The 18558-nt window shown below is 38.3% G+C and overlaps 1 pseudogene; it reads right to left on the reverse strand.

Moving 5' to 3' along the window:
- Positions 1-14077: 14077 nt before the first annotated feature.
- Positions 14078-15876, reverse strand: LOC106559063 (annotated as a pseudogene).
- Positions 15877-18558: the final 2682 nt, after the last annotated feature.

Raw genomic sequence — 18558 nt, forward strand, 5'->3', positions numbered from 1 at the left:
ACAACCCCACTCCTAGATATATACCCAAGGGAATATAAAATATTCACACAAAAACCTGTACACAAATCTTTATAACAGCATTATCCATAGTAGCCAAAAAGTAGATACAACCCAAATGTGCCCCTCCAATGAATGGATAAATAAATGGTATATTTATACAATGGAATATTATTCAGTTATTTTTTTTTAAAAAAAGGAAGTACTGATACATGCTTTAAAACGGATGAATCTTGAGAAGAGTATGCTAAGTGAAAAAGGTAAGACATAAAAGGCCATATATTCTATGCTTCCAGTTATATGAAATGTCTAGAGCAGGAAAATCCACAGAGATAGAAAGGAAATTAGTGGCTACCTGAGGTTAGGGGGTTTGGGGAGAAATGGAGAATAAATGCTCTTGGGTATGGATTTTTTTGAGGGGATTATGAAAATGTTTTCAAATTGATTATGGTAATGGTTACACAACTCTGAATAAAAACCACTGGATTGTACATTTTAAAAGGATACATATTATTGTATGTGAATTATGCCTCAATTTTTTTTATACCTCAATTTAAAAATGGATAGGCAGTATTTAAACAAATAATGGAAGAAATTTTTTCTGGAGATAAATATAAATTTGTGTATTCAGCTTGAAAGGGCAAGATTATTTGATGTACATATCCTTGTGAAATTTCTGCTTTAGTGTTAAAAACTAAAACTATGTGATATTTTAGACCTCCCATTAAAAATAATTAGATCATCATCTCATGATGAGATCAACATCTCATCTGTACAAGAAGGAATATTTACAGGACTATGAAGGAAAGACTATGAAGGAAAACAATATAAGTTCGAATTCCAAACAAAGCTGTAATACAGTTGCCTCCCAAGCAACACTTCTCCCATTTGGGTAACTATTTGAACACTATAATTTCCTTCTCCTTGCTTTTGTGATTAGATCAGGGATGGACAATAATATAGGCCTAATCAATGAGTACACGTGGCATTTTCTTTGTTTTAGATTACTCCAATTAAAGTGAAGGGCAATACTTTATTTAATAATTCAGAAAAAACCAATTCTCCCCTTCTCATTGTGTGATGTGCTTTTGTGAAGCCTAAATTGCTACAACCATCTTGATACCACGAAGGAGGCTAACGCAAGGAAGAAGCAGATTTGAGAAAATCAAAACTAGAGTAAAAGACTTCAACAAGGGCAGCCCCAGGTGGTTCAGCACCTTCGGCCCAGGCCGTAACCGGGTATCCAGTCCCACATCGGGCTCCCTGCAGGGAGCCTGCTTCTCCCTCTGCCTGTGTCTCTGCCTCTCTCTCTCTGTCTCTCTGTGTGTCTCTCATGAATGAATAAATAAAATCTTAAAAAAAAAAGCCTTCATCAAGCTGTATTTTATTTTTATTTTTTTAAGGTTTTATTTGTTCATGAGAGACACAGAGAGAGAGAGAGGCAGAGACACAGGTAGAGGGAGAAGCAGGCTCCACGCAGGGAGCCCAATGCGGGACTTGATCCCAGGACTCGGGACCAGACCTGAGCCAAAGGCAGATGCTCAACCACTGAGCCACCCAGGTATCCCTTAAGCTGTGTTTTAATTTGCCTCACAGCTCTGTTAAATGAGCAAAAATTCTACTTATTATTGAGTTTCTTTGTGATGCATTTGATGTTGTTTACAATTAAAGATCCAATAAAAAGGAAATTAGAATATGCAAACAATGCAAAAGTAAAATCCCCATAATATATAAATAATTATTGATAATATTTTCATAAATCTTGTGTACATATTAACAGAGGGTTCATAGCATAGGAAAGCAAAAACGTAAATATTAAAAATAGTCTACAATTGGGGATCCCTGGGTGGCGCAGCGGTTTGGCGCCTGCCTTTGGCCCAGGGCGCGATCCTGGAGACCGGGGATCGAATCCCACGTCGGGCTCCCGGTGCATGGAGCCTGCTTCTCCCTCTGCCTGTGTCTCTGCCTCATTCTCTCTCTCTCTCTCTGTGACTATCACAAAAACAAAACAAAACAAAAAAAAATAGTCTACAATTAAAATTCCAGTTTATTTTAACAAATATGGAAGGTATGGATCCCTAGAAGGAGAATTATAACTGTTAAAAGCCTCAATGTTTTTGGGGAAGAAAATAAGGCATGAAGAATAGACATCATTTCTTCTTGATATTTATAAGTATATATTGGTTCAATTTTTAAAATTTTAATGATAATGAGCACAACTGGTTGTAAAACTTTGAAATAATTTGGAAAAAAAAGAAAGAAAACCAAAATCACAAAAGTCAGGAAAAGAGAAAAAAATGATAAAACATAATAAAGAGAAAATAAGGTGTATGAATACATTCTTAGCATTAATAACAATAAATTGAGCAAGCTAAATTTTCCTATAGAAAGACAAAAAACTCTCAGTAAAAAAACAAGAGATAATTAATTTATTTTAAATTTTTAAAAAAGATTTTATTTATTTGAGAGAGAGAGAGAGAGAGATTGTGCACACATGAGCAGGGGGAGCAGCAGAGGGAGAGAGAGAAGCAGACTCCCTGCTGAGCGGGAGCCTGATGCGGGCCTCGATCCCAGGACCCCAAGATCATGACCTGAACCATGTAGGCACCCCAAAACAAGAGAAAATTTAATTCTATTCTCTTATAAATAATACCTGAAATAAAACAACACAGAAAGACTGAAAATAAATGGGTGTCAAATAAAATGCAAGAAAATGCAGACAAAAAGAAGCAAAAGTAGCAAAATAAAATGAAAGTGAAATTCATGATTAAAAAGTAAGCACCAGGGTAGCCCAGGTGGCTCAGCAGTTTAGCGCTGCCTTCGGTTCAGGGTGTGATCCTGGAGACCCGGGATCAAGTCCCACATCGGGCTCCCTGCTTGGAGCCTGCTTGTCTCTGCCTCTCTCTCTGTCTCTGTGTCTCTTATGAATAAATAAATAAAATCTTAAAAAAAAAAGGGAAGCCACCACGTAGGACAATAAGACTAATTTACCTTAATAAAAGTTACAATAAGAAGAATAGTGAATATTTATTGAACACTCACCTACATGCCAGGCACTTAACTGAGGATTTTCTCAAGTAATTTTTACAAGTTATTGAGTGATTATAATTAACACATTTTTGCAGATGCTGAAAAAGGCTTTAGAGAGATTAGGTGTCCTCAATATCATGCAGTGTAGATGAGTAAGGAACTCAAACACTAATCTGCTAATTTCAAAGTGCAAATATGTAATATCAATATTTCTAAATAAAAAACTAATGGGAATAAAAGAATTTGTTTTAAAATTTAAATCCCTTTCTCTAAAATTTTGACAGATCTCATAGATCAAAAATAAATAGAAAGGAGAGGATTCAGTAACTCAATGAAACACATATGTGATATATACAGATAACTTTAAACTCTAAAACCATAGCATATACATTTTTTTCTAAAGTCCAAAAATACCGACAATACTAAAATGTTCTAAGTCACAAAGAAAATCTTATCAAATTCTGAAGAATGGAAGTCTTAGTCTTGAGCCATAATTTTTGACCCCAACATAGAAAAGCTATAAATTAATTATAAAAAGATAACTAAATTAATCTACTTGGTCTAAATAAAGATAAACTTAATTTGCAATTATAGATTAGATACAAATTATGAACAATGAGAATACACTGATTAAAAATCTAGAGCTTCACATATTTGATTTGGCAATGATTTGGGTATGACTAAAGCACAGGCAACAAAAGTAAAAATAGATAAAATGAACTACAGCAAAATTTAAAACTTCTGTGCATCAAAAGACATGATCAGCAAAGTGAAAAGGAAACCTTTGGGATGAGAGAAAATATTTGCTAATCATGTAACTGATAAGGAGTTAGTAAACAGGATGTATAAAGAACTCCTACAACTCAAAAACAACAAAACTCTAAATCCAATTTAAAAAATAGGCAAAGGCTTTTTTCACAACGGGTTTGCCGCCAGAACACAGGTGTCGTGAAAACCACCGCTAAACCTAAACCAAATGGGAAAGGAAAAGACTCACATCAACATCGTCATCATTGGACACGTAGATTCAGGCAACTCTTCTACTACTACTGGCCATTTGATCTACAAATGTGGTGATATTGACAAAAGAAATAACGAAAAACTTGAGAAGGAGGCTGCTGAGATGGGAAAAGACTCCTTCAAGTATGCCTGGGTCTTGGATAAACTGAAAGCTGAACGTGAACGTGGTGTCACCATTGATATCTCCCTGTGGAAATTCGAGACCAGCAAGTATTATGTGACCATCATTGATGCCCCAGGACACAGAGACTTTATCAGAAACATGATTACAGGCACATCTCAGGCTGAGCGTGCTGTCCTGATTGTTGCTGCTGGTGTTGGTGAATTTGAAGCAGGTATCTCCAAGAACAGGAGACCTGTGAGCATGCCCTTCTGGCTTACACACTGGGTGTAAAACAACTAATTGTTGGTGGTAACAAAATGGATTCCACTGAACCACCCTACAGCCAGAAGAGATACGAGGAAATCATTAAGGAAGTCAGCACCTACATTAAGAAAATTGGCTACAACCCTGACACAGTAGCATGTGTGCCAATTTCTAGTTGGAATGGGGAGCCAAGTGCTAATGTGCCTTGGTTCAAGGGATGGAAAGTCACCCGTAAAGATGGGAATGCCAATGGAACACACTGCTTGAAGCTCTGGATTTCATTCTGCCACCAGCTCATCCAACTGATAAGCCCTTGCATCTGTCTCTCCAGGATGTCTACAAAATTGGTGGTATTCCCAAAAGATTGGGATCGTCCCCTGCATATTCTCAGACCATAATGCCTTGAAATTAGAACTAAATCACAACAAGAAATTTGGAAGGACCTCAAACACGTGGAGGTTAAGGACCATCCTGCTAAAAGATGAAAGGGTCAACCAGGAAATTAAGGAAGAATTAAAAAGATTCATGGAAACTAATGAGAATGAAGATACAACCATTCAAAATCTTGGGGATGCAGCAAAAGCAGTCCTAAGGGGGAAATACATCGCAATACAAGCATCCATTCAAAAACTGGAAAGAACTCATATACAAAAGCTAACCTTACACATAAAGGAGCTAGAGAAAAAACAGAAGATGGACCCTACGCCCAGCAGAAGAAGAGAGTTAATTAAAATTTGAGCAGGACTCAACGAAATCGAGACCAGAAGAACTGTGGAACAGATCAACAGATCCGGGAGTTGGTTCTTTGAAAGAATTAATAAGATAGATAAACCATTAGCCAACCTTATTAAAAAGAAGAGAGAGAAGACTCAAATTAATAAAATCATAAATGAGAAAGGAGAGATCACTACCAACACCAAGGAAATACAAACGATTTTAAAAACATATTATGAACAGCTATACGCCAATAAATTAGGCAATCTAGAAGAAATGGACGCATTCCTGGAAAGCCACAAACTACCAAAACTGGAACAGGAAGAAATAGAAAACCTGAACAGGTCAATAACCAGGGAGGAAATTGAAGCAGTCATCAAAAACCTCCCAAGACACAAGAGTCCAGGGCCAGATGGCTTCCCAAGGGAATTCTATCAAACGTTTAAAGAAGAAATCATACCTATTCTACTAAAGCTGTTTGGAAAGATAGAAAGAGATGGAGTACTTCCAAATTTGTTCTATGAGGTCAGCATCACCTTAATTCCAAAACCAAAGACCTCACCAAAAAGGAGAATTACAGACCAATATCCCTGATGAACATGGATGCAAAAATTCTCAACAAGATACTAGCCAATAGGATCCAACAGCACATTAAGAAAATTATTCACCATGACCAAGTAGGATTTATCCCCGGGACACAAAGCTGGTTCAACACTCGTAAAACAATCAATGTGATTCATCATATCGGCAAGAGAAAAACCAAGAACCATATGATCCTCTCATTAGATGCAGAGAAAGCATTTGACAAAATACAGCATCCATTCCTGATCAAAACTCTTCAGAGTGTAGGGATAGAGGGAACTTTCCTCGACATCTTAAAAGCCATATACGAAAAGCCCACAGCAAATATCATTCTCAATGGGGGAGCTCTGGGAGCCTTTCCCCTAAGATCAGGAACAAGACAGGGATGTCCATTCTCACCACTGCTATTCAACATAGTACTGGAAGTCCTAGCCTCAGCAATCAGACAACAAAAAGACATTAAAGGCATTCAAATTGGCAAAGAAGAAGTCAAACTCTCCCTCTTCTCCGATGGCATGATACTCTACATAGAAAACCCAAAAGTCTCCACCCCAAGATTGCTAGAACTCATACAGCAATTTGGTAGCATGGCAGGATACAAAATTAATGCCCAGAAATCAGTGGCATTTCTATACACTAACAATGAGACTGAAGAAAGAGAAATTAAGGAGTCAATCCCATTTACAATTGCACCAAAAGCATAAGATACCTAGGAATAAACCTAACCAAAGAGGTAAAGGATCAATGCCCTAAAAACTATAGAACACTTCTGAAACAAATTGAGGAAGACACAAAGAGATGGAAAAATATTCCATGCTCATGGATTGGCAGCATTAATATTGTGAAAATGTCAATGTTACCCAGGGCAATTTACACGTTTAATGCAATCCCTATCAAAATACCATGGACTTTCTTCAGAGAGTTAGAACAAATTATTTAAAGATTTGTGTGGAATCAGAAAAGACCCCAAATGGCCAGGGGAATTTTAAAAAAGAAAACCATATCTGGGGGCATCACAATGCCAGATTTCAGGTTGTACTACAAAGCTGTGGTCATCAAGACAGTGTGGTACTGGCACAAAAACAGACACATAGATCAATGGAACAGAATAGAGAACCCAGAAGTGGACCCTGAACTTTATGGTCAGCTAATATTCGATAAAGGAGGAAAGACTATCCACTGGAAGAAAGACAGTCTCTTCAATAAATGGTGCTGGGAAAATTGGACATCCACATGCAGAAGAATGAAACTAGACCACTCTCTTTCACCACACACAAAGATAAACTCAAAATGGATGAAAGATCTAAATGTGAGACAAGATTCCATCAAAATCCTAGAGGAGAACACAGGCAACACCCTTTTTGAACTCGGCCACAGTAACTTCTTGCAAGATACATCCACGAAGGCAAAAGAAACAAAAGCAAAAATGAACTATTGGGACTTCATCAAGATAAGAAGCTTTTGCACAGCAAAGGATACAGTCAACAAAACTAAAAGACAACCTACAGAATGGGAGAAGATACTTGCAAATGACGTATCAGATAAAGGGCTAGTTTCCAAGATCTATAAAGAACTTCTTAAACTCAACACCAAAGAAACAAACAATCCAATCATGAAATGGGCAAAAGACATGAAGAGAAATCTCACAGAGGAAGACATAGACATGGCCAACATGCACATGAGAAAATGCTCTGCATCACTTGCCATCAGGGAAATACAAATCAAAACCACAATGAGATATCACCTCACACCAGTGAGAATGGGGCAAATTAACAAGGCAGGAAACCACAAATGTTGGAGAGGATGCGGAGAAAAGGGAACCCTCTTACACTGTTGGTGGGAATGTGAACTGGTGCAGCCACTCTGGAAAACTGTGTGGAGGTTCCTCAAAGAGTTAAAAATAGACCTGCCCTACGACCCGGCAATTGCACTGTTGGGGATTTACCCCAAAGATTCAGATGCAATGAAACGCGGGGACACCTGCACCCGGATGTTTAGAGCAGCAATGTGCACAATAGCCAAACTGTGGAAGGAGCCTCGGTGTCCATCGAAAGATGAGTGGATAAAGAAGATGTGGTCTATGTATACAATGGAATATTACTCAGCCATTAGAAACGACAAATACCCACCATTTGCTTCGACGTGGATGGAACTAGAGGGTATTATGCTGAGTGAAGTAAGTCAATCAGAGAAGGACAAACAGTGTATGTTCTCATTCATTTGGGGAATATAAATAATAGTGAAAGGGAATAGAAGGGAAGGGAGAAGAAATGTGTGGGAAATATCAGAAAGGGAGACATAACATAAAGACTCCTAACTCTGGGAAACGAACTAGGGGTGGTGGAAGGGGAGGAGGGCTGGGGATAGGGGTGAGTGGGTGACGGGCACTGAGGGGGACACTTGACGGGATGAGCACTGGGTGTTATTCTGTATGTTGGTAAATTGAACACCAATAAAAAATTAATTTATTAAAAAAATTGGTGGTATTGGCACTGTCCCAGTGGGCCGAGTGGAGACTGGTGTTCTTAAGCTTGGCATGGTGGTCACCTTTGCTCCTGTCAATGTTATAACTGAAGTAAAGTCTGTTGAAATGCACCATGAAGCTTTGAGTGAGGCTCTTCCTGGGGACAATGTGGGCTTCAATGTCAAGAACATATCTGTCAAAGACGTTCATCGTGGCAACGTGGCTGGTGACAGCAAAAATGACCCACCAATGGAAGCAGCTGGCTTCACAGCTCAGGTGAGTATCCTGAACCATCCAGGCCAAATCAGTGCTGGATATGCACCTGTGCTGGATTGTCACACAGTTCACATTGCTTGCAAGTTTGCTGAGCTGAAGGAGAAGATAGATTGTTGTTCTGGAAAAAAGCTGGAAGATGGTCCCAAGTTCTTGAAATCTGGGGATGCTGCCATTGTTGATATGGTTCCTGGCAAACCTATGTGTGTTGAGAGCTTCTCTGACTATCCTCCTCTGGGCCATTTTGCTGTTTGTGACATGAGACAGATGGTTGCTGTGGGTGTCATCAACGCAGTGGACGAGAAGGCAGCTGGAGCTGGCAAAGTCACCAGGTCTGCCCAGAAGGCTAAATGAATATTATCTCCAATACCTGCCACCCCAGTCTTTTTTTTTTTTTTAGATTTTATTTATTTATTCATGAGAGACACAGAGAGAGAGAAAGGCAGAGACACAGGCAGAAGGAGAAGCAGGCTCCATGCAGGGAGCCCGATGTGGGACTCGATCCCGGGTCTCCAGGATCACACCCTGGGCCGAAAGCAGGCGCTAAACCGCTGAACCACCCAGGGATCCCCGCCCCCGCCAGTCTTAATCAGTGGTGGAAGAACAGTCTCAGAACTGTTTGTGTCAATTGGCCATTTAAGTTTAATAGTAAAAGACTGGTTAATGATAATCCATCGTAAAACCTTTAGAAGGAAAGGAGAATGTTTTGTGGACCATTTTTTTGTGTGTGTGCGTGTGGCAGTTTTAAGTTATTAGTTTGTAAAATCAGTACTTTTTAATGGAAACAAATTGACCAAAAATCTGTCACAGAATTTTGAGACCCATTAAAACAAATGTTTAATGAGAAAAATAAAATAAAATAAAATAAAATAAAATAAATTAAAAATAAGCAAAGAACTTGAATAGACATTTCTCAAAGTAAATATACAAATGGGCAACAAGCACACTCAACATCACTAATAATCAGAAGAATGCAAATCAGTACCTCAATGAGAAATTACCTCACATTCATTTAGGATGGCTACTGTAAAAAACACAGAAAAAAAAGAAAACAAGTGTTGGCAAGGATATGGAAATTGGAATCCTAATATTCTATTCTGATAGGATTTTTAAAACTCTTTTCTGTTTTACTATGAGATAACTTTTGAATCAGTCTATTTTCATCCTCAGGTACCCATTTTGGTCTAGGAGTCAGCAGTATCCTTCTCCTGGACCATTCTATAAGTTGCTTGGCTAGCTTTGCATATACAAGGCCTGCTTGTAATTCAGTCTTCCCCACACTTATCAGAATGGTCTTTAAAAATAGAACTCTGGGGCACCTGGGTGGCTCAGTGGTTGAGTGTCTACCTTTGGTTCATGTCGTGATCCCCGGAGTCCTGGGATCCAGTGCCACATCCGGCTCTGCGTGGGGAGCCTGCTTCTCCCTCTGCCTATGTCTCTGCCTCTCTCTGTGTCTCTCATGAATAAATAAATAAAATCTTTTAAAAAAATAAAAATAGAACTCTGATCACATTCCTCCCTTGTTTAAAATATGTGTATGGCAATTTTATACAGTGCTCATGATATGCCAGGCAGTCTTAAGCTCTTTACATGTTTTAACTAATTTCATTCTTATAAACTTATGTGATAAGCACTATTATTATCCTCATTTTACCTAAAGGGAAATTAAGACACAAGTTAAATGATTTTTCCCCCCTGGTGCTACTATTAATATGTAGCCAAGATCTGTGAAGCCAGGCAGTCTGTCTCCAGAGTCTACTTTGCCTCTAAGAACATTTCAGTGGTTTCTCTTTGTCCTTAAGAAAGCGTGCAAAACTAGCCAGATAGGATCTTAAGGCTTATATGTTAAAGGAGAGGTGTTTTGGTTATCTATCTTTAGGGATAAAAAATTGCAGAGGAAAGTTGTTATGGGTTCAATTATGTTCTCCCAAAATTCATATGTTGAAGTCCTAACCCACAATACCTCAGAATGTGAACTTATTTTAAAATAGGATCATTGCATATGCAATTAGTTAAGTTAGGATGAGTTCAGACAGGAGTAGAGTAGGCTTCTAATTCAATATGACTGAAGCCCTTATACAAAACACAAATTTGGACACACACATGCATACAGGGAGAACACCTTTATGAAGGTGTTCATATGAATACCTTCATGGGTTTATGGGTTTATGAATACCTTTATGAAGATAAAGGTAGAGATTGGGTCATACATCTACAAACCAAAAAAAACATCAAAAATTGCCAGCAAACCACCAGAAGCTAGGAGAGAGTCCTAGAATAGATTTTTCCTAACAGCTTTTGGAAGGAACCAACCTTCCTGACACTTTGATCTTGGATTTCTGGTAGAACTGTTAAGACAATAAATTTCTGTTCTTTATGCTTCCTAATTTGTGGTTCTTTGTTGTGGCAGCCTGAGCAAGCTAATACAGAGATTTCCCCAGATGTTTCACGTCTATGACCATCTCAGGTGTGGTTATAACTAAGATTGTTACAGACTTTCTTTTTCCAGTACAACCTTTTATTTTTTTTAAAGATTTCATTTATTTATTCATGAGAGACACACAGAGAGAGAGGCAGAGATACAGGCAGAGGGAGAAGCAGGCTCCAAGCAGGAGATGTGGGACTCGATCCTGGGACTCCAGGATCACGCCCTGAGCTGAAGGCAGATGCTCAATCACTGAACCACCCAGAAGTCCCTCCAGTACAACTTTTTAAATTTTTTTTTTTTTTTATGATAGTCTCACAGAGAGAGAGAGAGAGGCAGAGACACAGGCAGAGGGAGAAGCAGGCTCCATGCACCGGGAGCCCGACGTGGGATTCGATCCCGGGTCTTCCAGGATTGCGCCCTGGGCCAAAGGCAGGCGCCAAACCGCTGCGCCACCCAGGGATCCCCCCAGTACAACTTTTTAAATTGAAGTATAATTGATAGACCTAATACTTGTTTCAAATGTACAACATAATGATTCGATATTTGTATATATTGCAAAATGATCACCACAGTAAGTCTGGTTAATATCTGTCACTACATATCATTACAGACTTTTTTATGATGAGAACTTTTAAATCTAGTCTCAGCAAATTTCAAATATGGAATACATTATCATTAACTATAGTTGTCATGCTATACATTATATTCTCGTGTCTTATTTAATTTTAGATTTGATTCCCTTCATCTATTTTGCAAGCTCTCTAGAGCTTGTTTTGAGGGGAAGTGGAGGGATCAGATTCCACATATAAGTGAGACCATACAGTATTTGATTTTCTATGGCTGCCTTTTTCACTTAGCATGATGCCCTCAAGATCCATTCCTATTGTCACAAATGGCAAGATTTCATTCTTTTTATGGCTGAATAATATTCAATGGTTTATATATATCACATATTCTTTATCCATTCATCTTTTGATGGACACTTGATTTCTTTCCATACCTTGGCTATTGAAAAATAATCCTGCAAAGAACATGGAAGTGCATATATCTCTTTGAGGTAGTGTTCTCATTTTTTTTTTTAAAGACAAATACCCAGAAGTGGAATCAGTAGATAATATGGTAGTTCTATTTTTAGTTGTTGGGGGAATCTCCATACTGTTCTCCATGGTGGCTGCACCAACTTACATTCCCACCAATAGTGTAGGAGAGCTCCCTTTTCTCTACACCCATGCCTGCAATTGTTATCTCTTGTCTTTTTGATAACAGGCATTCTGACAGGTGTGAAGTGATATCTCATTGTGGTTTTGATTTGCACTTCCCTGATGATTAGAGATGTTGACCATTTTTTCATGTACCTGTTGGCCATCTGTATGTCTTCTTTGGAAAAATGTCCATTCAGATCCTCTGCCCCTTTTCAAATTAGATTGTTTGGGGTTTTGGTTGTTTTTTTTCTTATATTAAATTGTAAGAGCACTTTATATATTTTGGACTTTAAGAACTTCTTAACTTTGTAGCATCTCTATGTTTATTAAGATTCTTTAGTGATTAATGATAAATTCCAAAAAAGAAACATACGGACCAGATTGCTTGCCTCTGGATATCTGAGGAAGAAGGAATTTATGGAAAGTGTACTTATCTCTACAGCCAGTCTTGTGAAAGAAAATAACAAAAGGATGCAGAGGCAATAGCAACATAAAAAAGGAAAGACAAGAAGGCTGCCCTTGGGGCCTGCCAAAAAGAGAGAGAGAGAGGATAGGGAGATGCTTGGGCCTAAGAGCCTAGAAGCTTCTCTGGAATTCCAACACTTTTAACTTCTCTTGTCCAGAGAATTGCAGCAATCTTTTCACGGGCCTCTTCTATCTCCTGTCTTTGCTCCTGCCATTTCTCCAGCCTCAGTGTTCACTAACTTCTTTGAGTACCAGAACTGAGACTAGGGTGAGGCAAACAAGGCCCCGAGGGTGCAAAAGATAAGGAAAACATTCACTCAGGTGCCAGCCCTGTGTTTTCACTGCCTTGAGAATGAAGGCTTTTCTAAATTCTGCACCTGAGGTGCCTGTTGAATTCAAAGCTTTTCACCCTTCAATGCTCATCTACTCTCCCTGATAATCCCAGTCAAAAGTAATTGCTTGTCCTATGTGTTGCTGTAACACTTTGCTTATTTTTCTATGAACTTAAAGTACTCCTATCACTGCATGATAAATCTGGAGTCATCCTTGATCCTTGTATTCATGCAAACCCCACATTCAATCTGTCAAGACATCTTTTTGACTCTGCCTTTTTTTAAAGATTTTATTTATTTATTTATTTATTTATTTATTTATTTATTTATTTATTTATTTATTTATTTATTTGACAGAGAGAAAGAGAAAGAGAACACAAGCAGGGAGAGCAGCAGAGAGCAAGGAAGAAGCAGGCTCCCCACTGAGCAGGGAGCCTGATTGGGGCTTGATCCCAGGACTCTGGGATCATGACCCAAGCCAAAGGCAAACACTTGACCTACTGAGCCACCCAGGTGCCCCTTGACTCTGCCTTAATAATATCCCCAATATAACCACCTCTCACTCTCTGCCTTCTTACCACCTTCTTCTGAAACTGCTGGACAATTGCAATGGCCTTCTAGTTTCCACTCACTTGCTCTGCCCATGCCCCCTGCCTCCATTTGTACTGGCATACCTTGGAGATATTGCAGGTTCGGTTCCAGACCACAGCAATAAAGAAAATATTGCCATAAAACCAGTCAAATAATTTTTTTTGTTCCCCAGTATATATGAAAGTTACATTTACACTATATTGTAATCTATTAAGTGTGCAACAGCATTATGTCTAAAAAAGTAAATATCTTAATTTTAAAATGTCTTATTGCTAAAAATGCCAAGCATCATTATGCTGAGTGAAGTAAGTCAATCGGAGAAGGACAAACATTATATGTTCTCATTCATTTGGGGAATATAAATAATAGTGAAAGGGAATAGAAGGGAAGGGAGAAGAAATGTGTCGGACATATCAGAAAGGGAGACAGAACATAAAGACTCCTAACTCTGGGAAATGAACTAGGGGTGGTGGAAGGGGAGGAGGGCGGGGGGTGGGGGTGAATGGGTGACGGGCACTGAGAGGGGCACTTGACAGGATGAGCACTGGGTGTTATTCTGTATGTTGGCAAATTGAACACCAATAAAAATTAATTTATTAAAAAAAAGAACTTTCAGCCAGTCAATATTTTTGCTGGTAGAGAGTTTTGCCTCCATGTTGATGGCTGCTGAATAACAAGAGTGGTGGTTTCTGAAGGTTGGGGTGGATGTGGCAATTTCTTAAAATAAGACAATAGTGAAGTTTGCTGGATTGAGTGAATATTCCTTTCATGACCAATGTCTCTGTAGCATGTGATACTGTTTGGTAGCATTTTGCCCACAGTAGAACTTCTTTCAAAATTGGAGTCAGTCTTCTCAAACCCTGTTATTGCTTTATCAACTAACTTTCTGGAATATTCTAAATTCTTTGTTGTCATTTCAATAATCTTCACAGCATCTTAACCAAGAGTAGTTTCGATCTCAAGAAATTCTTTACTCATCCACTAGAAGCAACTCATCTGTGAAAGTTTTATCATGAGATTATACCAATTCAGTCATATCTTCAGGCTCTACTTCTAATTCTAGTTCTCTTGCTATTTCCATTACATCTTGCAGGGACTTCCTCCATTGAAGTCTTGCACACCCGTAAGTTATCTATGAGGGTTGGAATCAACTTCTTCCAAGCTCCTGGTAATGTTGATATTTTGACCTCTTCCCATGAGTCATGAATGTTCTTAATGGCATCTAGGATGGTGAATCCTTTCCAGAAGATTTCCATGGACTTTGCCCAGATCCATCAGAGGAACCACTCTCTAAGGAAGCTATAGCATTATGAGATGTATTTCTTCAATAATAAGGTTGAAAGTCAAAATTACCCCTTGATCCATGAGCTGCAGAATGGATGTTATGTTAGCAGGCATTAAAACCACATTCACTTTTCAGGTAAAAAATCAAATGTGAATTCAAAAAAAAAAAAAAAACCACATTCACCCCATTGTACATCGCCATCAGAGCTCTTGGGTGATCAGGTGCATTGTCAATGAGCAGTAATACTCAGAAAGGAATCTTTTTTCTTCTCAGCAGTAGGTCTCAACAGCAGCCTTAAAATGGCCACTAAACCATTTTATAAGCAGATGTGCTGTCATCTAGGCTTTGTTGTTCCATTTATAGAGCACAGACAGAGTAGATTGAGCATAATTCTTAAGGGCCCTAGGATTTTCAGATGGCAAAGGAGCAGTGGCTTCAACTTAAAGTCACCAGCTGCATTAGCCCCTAACAAGAGGGCCAGCCTATCCTCTGGAGCTTTGAAGCCAGGCATTGACTTCTCCTCTCTAGCTGTGAAAGGCCAAGATGGCATTTTCTTCCAACAGAAGGCTGTTTCGTCTACATTAAAAATCCATTGTTCAGTGTAGGCACCTTTGTTAATGACCTTAGCTAGAGTTTCTGGATCACTTGCTGCAGCTTCTCCATCAGCACTTGCTGCTCCACTTTGTACTTTGATATCATGGCGATGGCTTCTTTCCTCAAACCTCATGACCCACCCTCTGCCAGCTTCAGACTTTTCTCCTGCAGCATCCTCACCTCTCTCAGCCTTCATAGAATCGAAGAGGCTTGCTCTGGATCAGGCTTTGGCTTAAGGGAATGTTGTGACTCATTTGATCTTCTATCCAGGCCACTCAAACTTTCTCCATCTCAGCCATAAGGCTGTTTTGCTTTCTTATCACCGGTGTGTTCACTGGGTTACTGCTTTTAATTCCTTCAAGAACTTTTCCTTTGCATTCACAACATGGCTTGCTATTTGGCACAAGAGGCCTAGCTTTCAGCCTATCATGGCTTTTGACATGCCTTCCTCACTAAGCTTAATCATTTCTAACTCTTCATTTCACATGAGAGACATGCGGCTCTTCATTTCACTTGAACACTTAGATGCCATATTAAGGTAATTATTAATTAGTCTAATTTCTTTTTTAAAAAATGTTTATTTACTCATTTTAGAGAGAAAGCAAGGAAGCAGAGGGAAGAGCATACATAAGGAGAGGAACAAGCAGACCACACCCCCCTGAACACAGAGCCCAATGTGGGACTGAATCCCACAACCGAGATCATGACTTGAGCTGAAACCATGAGTTGGGCACCCAACCGACTGAGCCACCTAGGAGCCTCTTAGTTGGTCTAATTTCAATGTTGTTGTGTCTCAGGAATAGGGAAGACAAGGAGAGGGAGAGAGATGGGGGAATGGCCAGTGGGTGGAGGAGTCAGAGCACAAATATTTACCAATTAAATTCTCTGTCTTTTATGGGTACAGTTTGTGACATTCCAAAACAATTACAATAGTAATATCAAAGATCACAGATCACCATAACAAGTACAATAATGAGACCATTTGAAATATTATGAGAATTACCAAAATGTGACACAGAAGCATGAAGTAAACAAATGTTGTTGGAAAAATTATGCTGATAGATTTGCTTTATGCAAAGTTGTCACAAACCTTCAATCTGTTAAGAATGCAGTATCTGCAAAGCTCAATAAAGTGAAGCTCAATAAAATAAGGTATACCTGTCCTCTGAAAAGCATTCAAAGGGATCACCTTTTAAATTTTGAGACAGAGGCATCTGAGTGGCTCAATTGGTTGAGCAGCTGACTCTTGATTTTGACTCAGGACATGATTTCAGGGTCATGAATTTAAGCCCCACATTGGGCTCTGTGTTCAGAAGGGAGTCTGCTTGAGATCCTCTTTCTCTCGTTCTCTCTCTGTCTGTGCCTCCACCCCTGCCTCTCAAATAAATAAAATCTTCAAAAAACACTCTTTCTTTAAAAAATTAAATAAAAATAAAAATCGTAAAATGTATAAAAAGAGACTGCCCCCCAACAAAAAAAGCTAAGAGAAATTTACTAAATTTTTTTTTTTTTTGAGAGAGAGCATATGTGTATACAAGTGAGCAGGGGAAGAGGTAGAAGGAGAGATAGAGAGGATATCAAGCAGATCACTGCTGTGTTTGATCTCACAACCCCAAGACCAGGACCTGAGCTGAAACCAAGAGTAGGATGCCTAAACAACCGAGCCACCCAAGCTCCCCAATTTATTAAATTATTAATAGGAGCAATGTTTGAATAGCATCATCCAGATAATTTTTACCTTTCTTTTTTATACTTTTTGTAAGTATAAATGTTTAATGAGCATGTTATCCAAAAGAAGAAAGGTAACTTTTTTTTTAAGTAAAAAAAAAAAATGCATAGTAAGTTGCACTTGATAATCCTATAGTAAAATTAGCAGGATTTGCAGGAGAAAATGTGAATTGACAGAGGAAGGCAAATCAAATAGAGAATTGGCCTTGAAACTGCCTCCGTGTTTTGGTAAATATTACTTAAATTACTTATGAGACTACTCCTTTTATTAAAAAGTCTCTGCTATTATAATATGCCTATTTTCACTTTTCCTTGATGATCAAAAAGGCCATTTCTAGTGGAGCTCTTTCACACCCTTCTAGAGCTTACTTCTTAAAGCTGATCCATATCCTTGGAGCCCATCATAACAATTATTCACTATATTCACTTTGTGTGTTAGTGGAGACCTCTCAGTCATGTGGAGTTGAATATTTGGTAAATGCATCTCGGAGCTTTTTGTAAGAATATTTCTGGAATTCTGGCTCCCTACTGTTAAAATAAATAAATTCTCTACACCAGCATGTCAGAAGGGAGCTGGGCTTTGGAGCTAAGGTCAAGGGTAGGGTCAATCAGCAGGAGTCTTACAAAATCTCAGAGGGTATGACATCCCAATGCAGGGTAAGTTTTTTCTAATGTAAAAGTGAGTGTTTGCAGATTCTTGGGAAAAAAAAAAAAACAGGTAACTTGGCAACTTCTTTCTTCCAATCTCTAAAAAAAAAATCTCTCCAGCAGTTATCAGATTGAAAGTCATAAATAAAGCTCCATGTCTTACATAATAAAAAAAAAGTAGATTTTCTTAGATTTAACTATTGCTTTAATCAGGTAATTTTCTACCATATATCAAACAGAGCCCATTTAATGGAAAAACTTAAGAACAAAACTAGTCTATAAGTCTCTATCCTTAGAGAAAACACTAGAGAATCAAGAAACTATAAAATTAATACCCAAAACAATTCTTGAGCTTCAATTATGTATCTGGCACCATTTCCATGTTCTAGTATAATACAGATTTACCCGTAACTGCAATTTGGTTTGGGTTACCTGAGGAAAAAAATTGAACATGTTTTTTTAAGTTTGCAATGCTTAAAAATCATATGGGTCTTATCAATTCAAAGTGAAATTAGGACTAGCAAAATAATTAGGTTTTATATAGATCTAAATATACATTTGATGTACAAATGTGGAATTATATGGCACTTTTAAGTCATAAAAGGCATTCTTATTTCCTGAATTCAGTTCTCAGAACACAATCTTATATGATGTTTCATGAAGAAGTTATTCAATAGTCAAATAAGTTGGGGAAATGGCATATGCTCTAACTTCATCCTGAAAACTCAAATTCAAAGAATCATGTTAAAGTCTGTAGGAAATTCTATAAGAACCCAATATAACTTTGTTTAACCTAATGTTTTTGTAATTTACATTATCATGGAGCCTCTTTTTTGTT

Source organism: Canis lupus, chromosome 7 (genome assembly GCF_011100685.1).
Source record: "Canis lupus familiaris isolate Mischka breed German Shepherd chromosome 7, alternate assembly UU_Cfam_GSD_1.0, whole genome shotgun sequence".
Taxonomy (NCBI): Eukaryota; Metazoa; Chordata; class Mammalia; order Carnivora; family Canidae; genus Canis; species Canis lupus.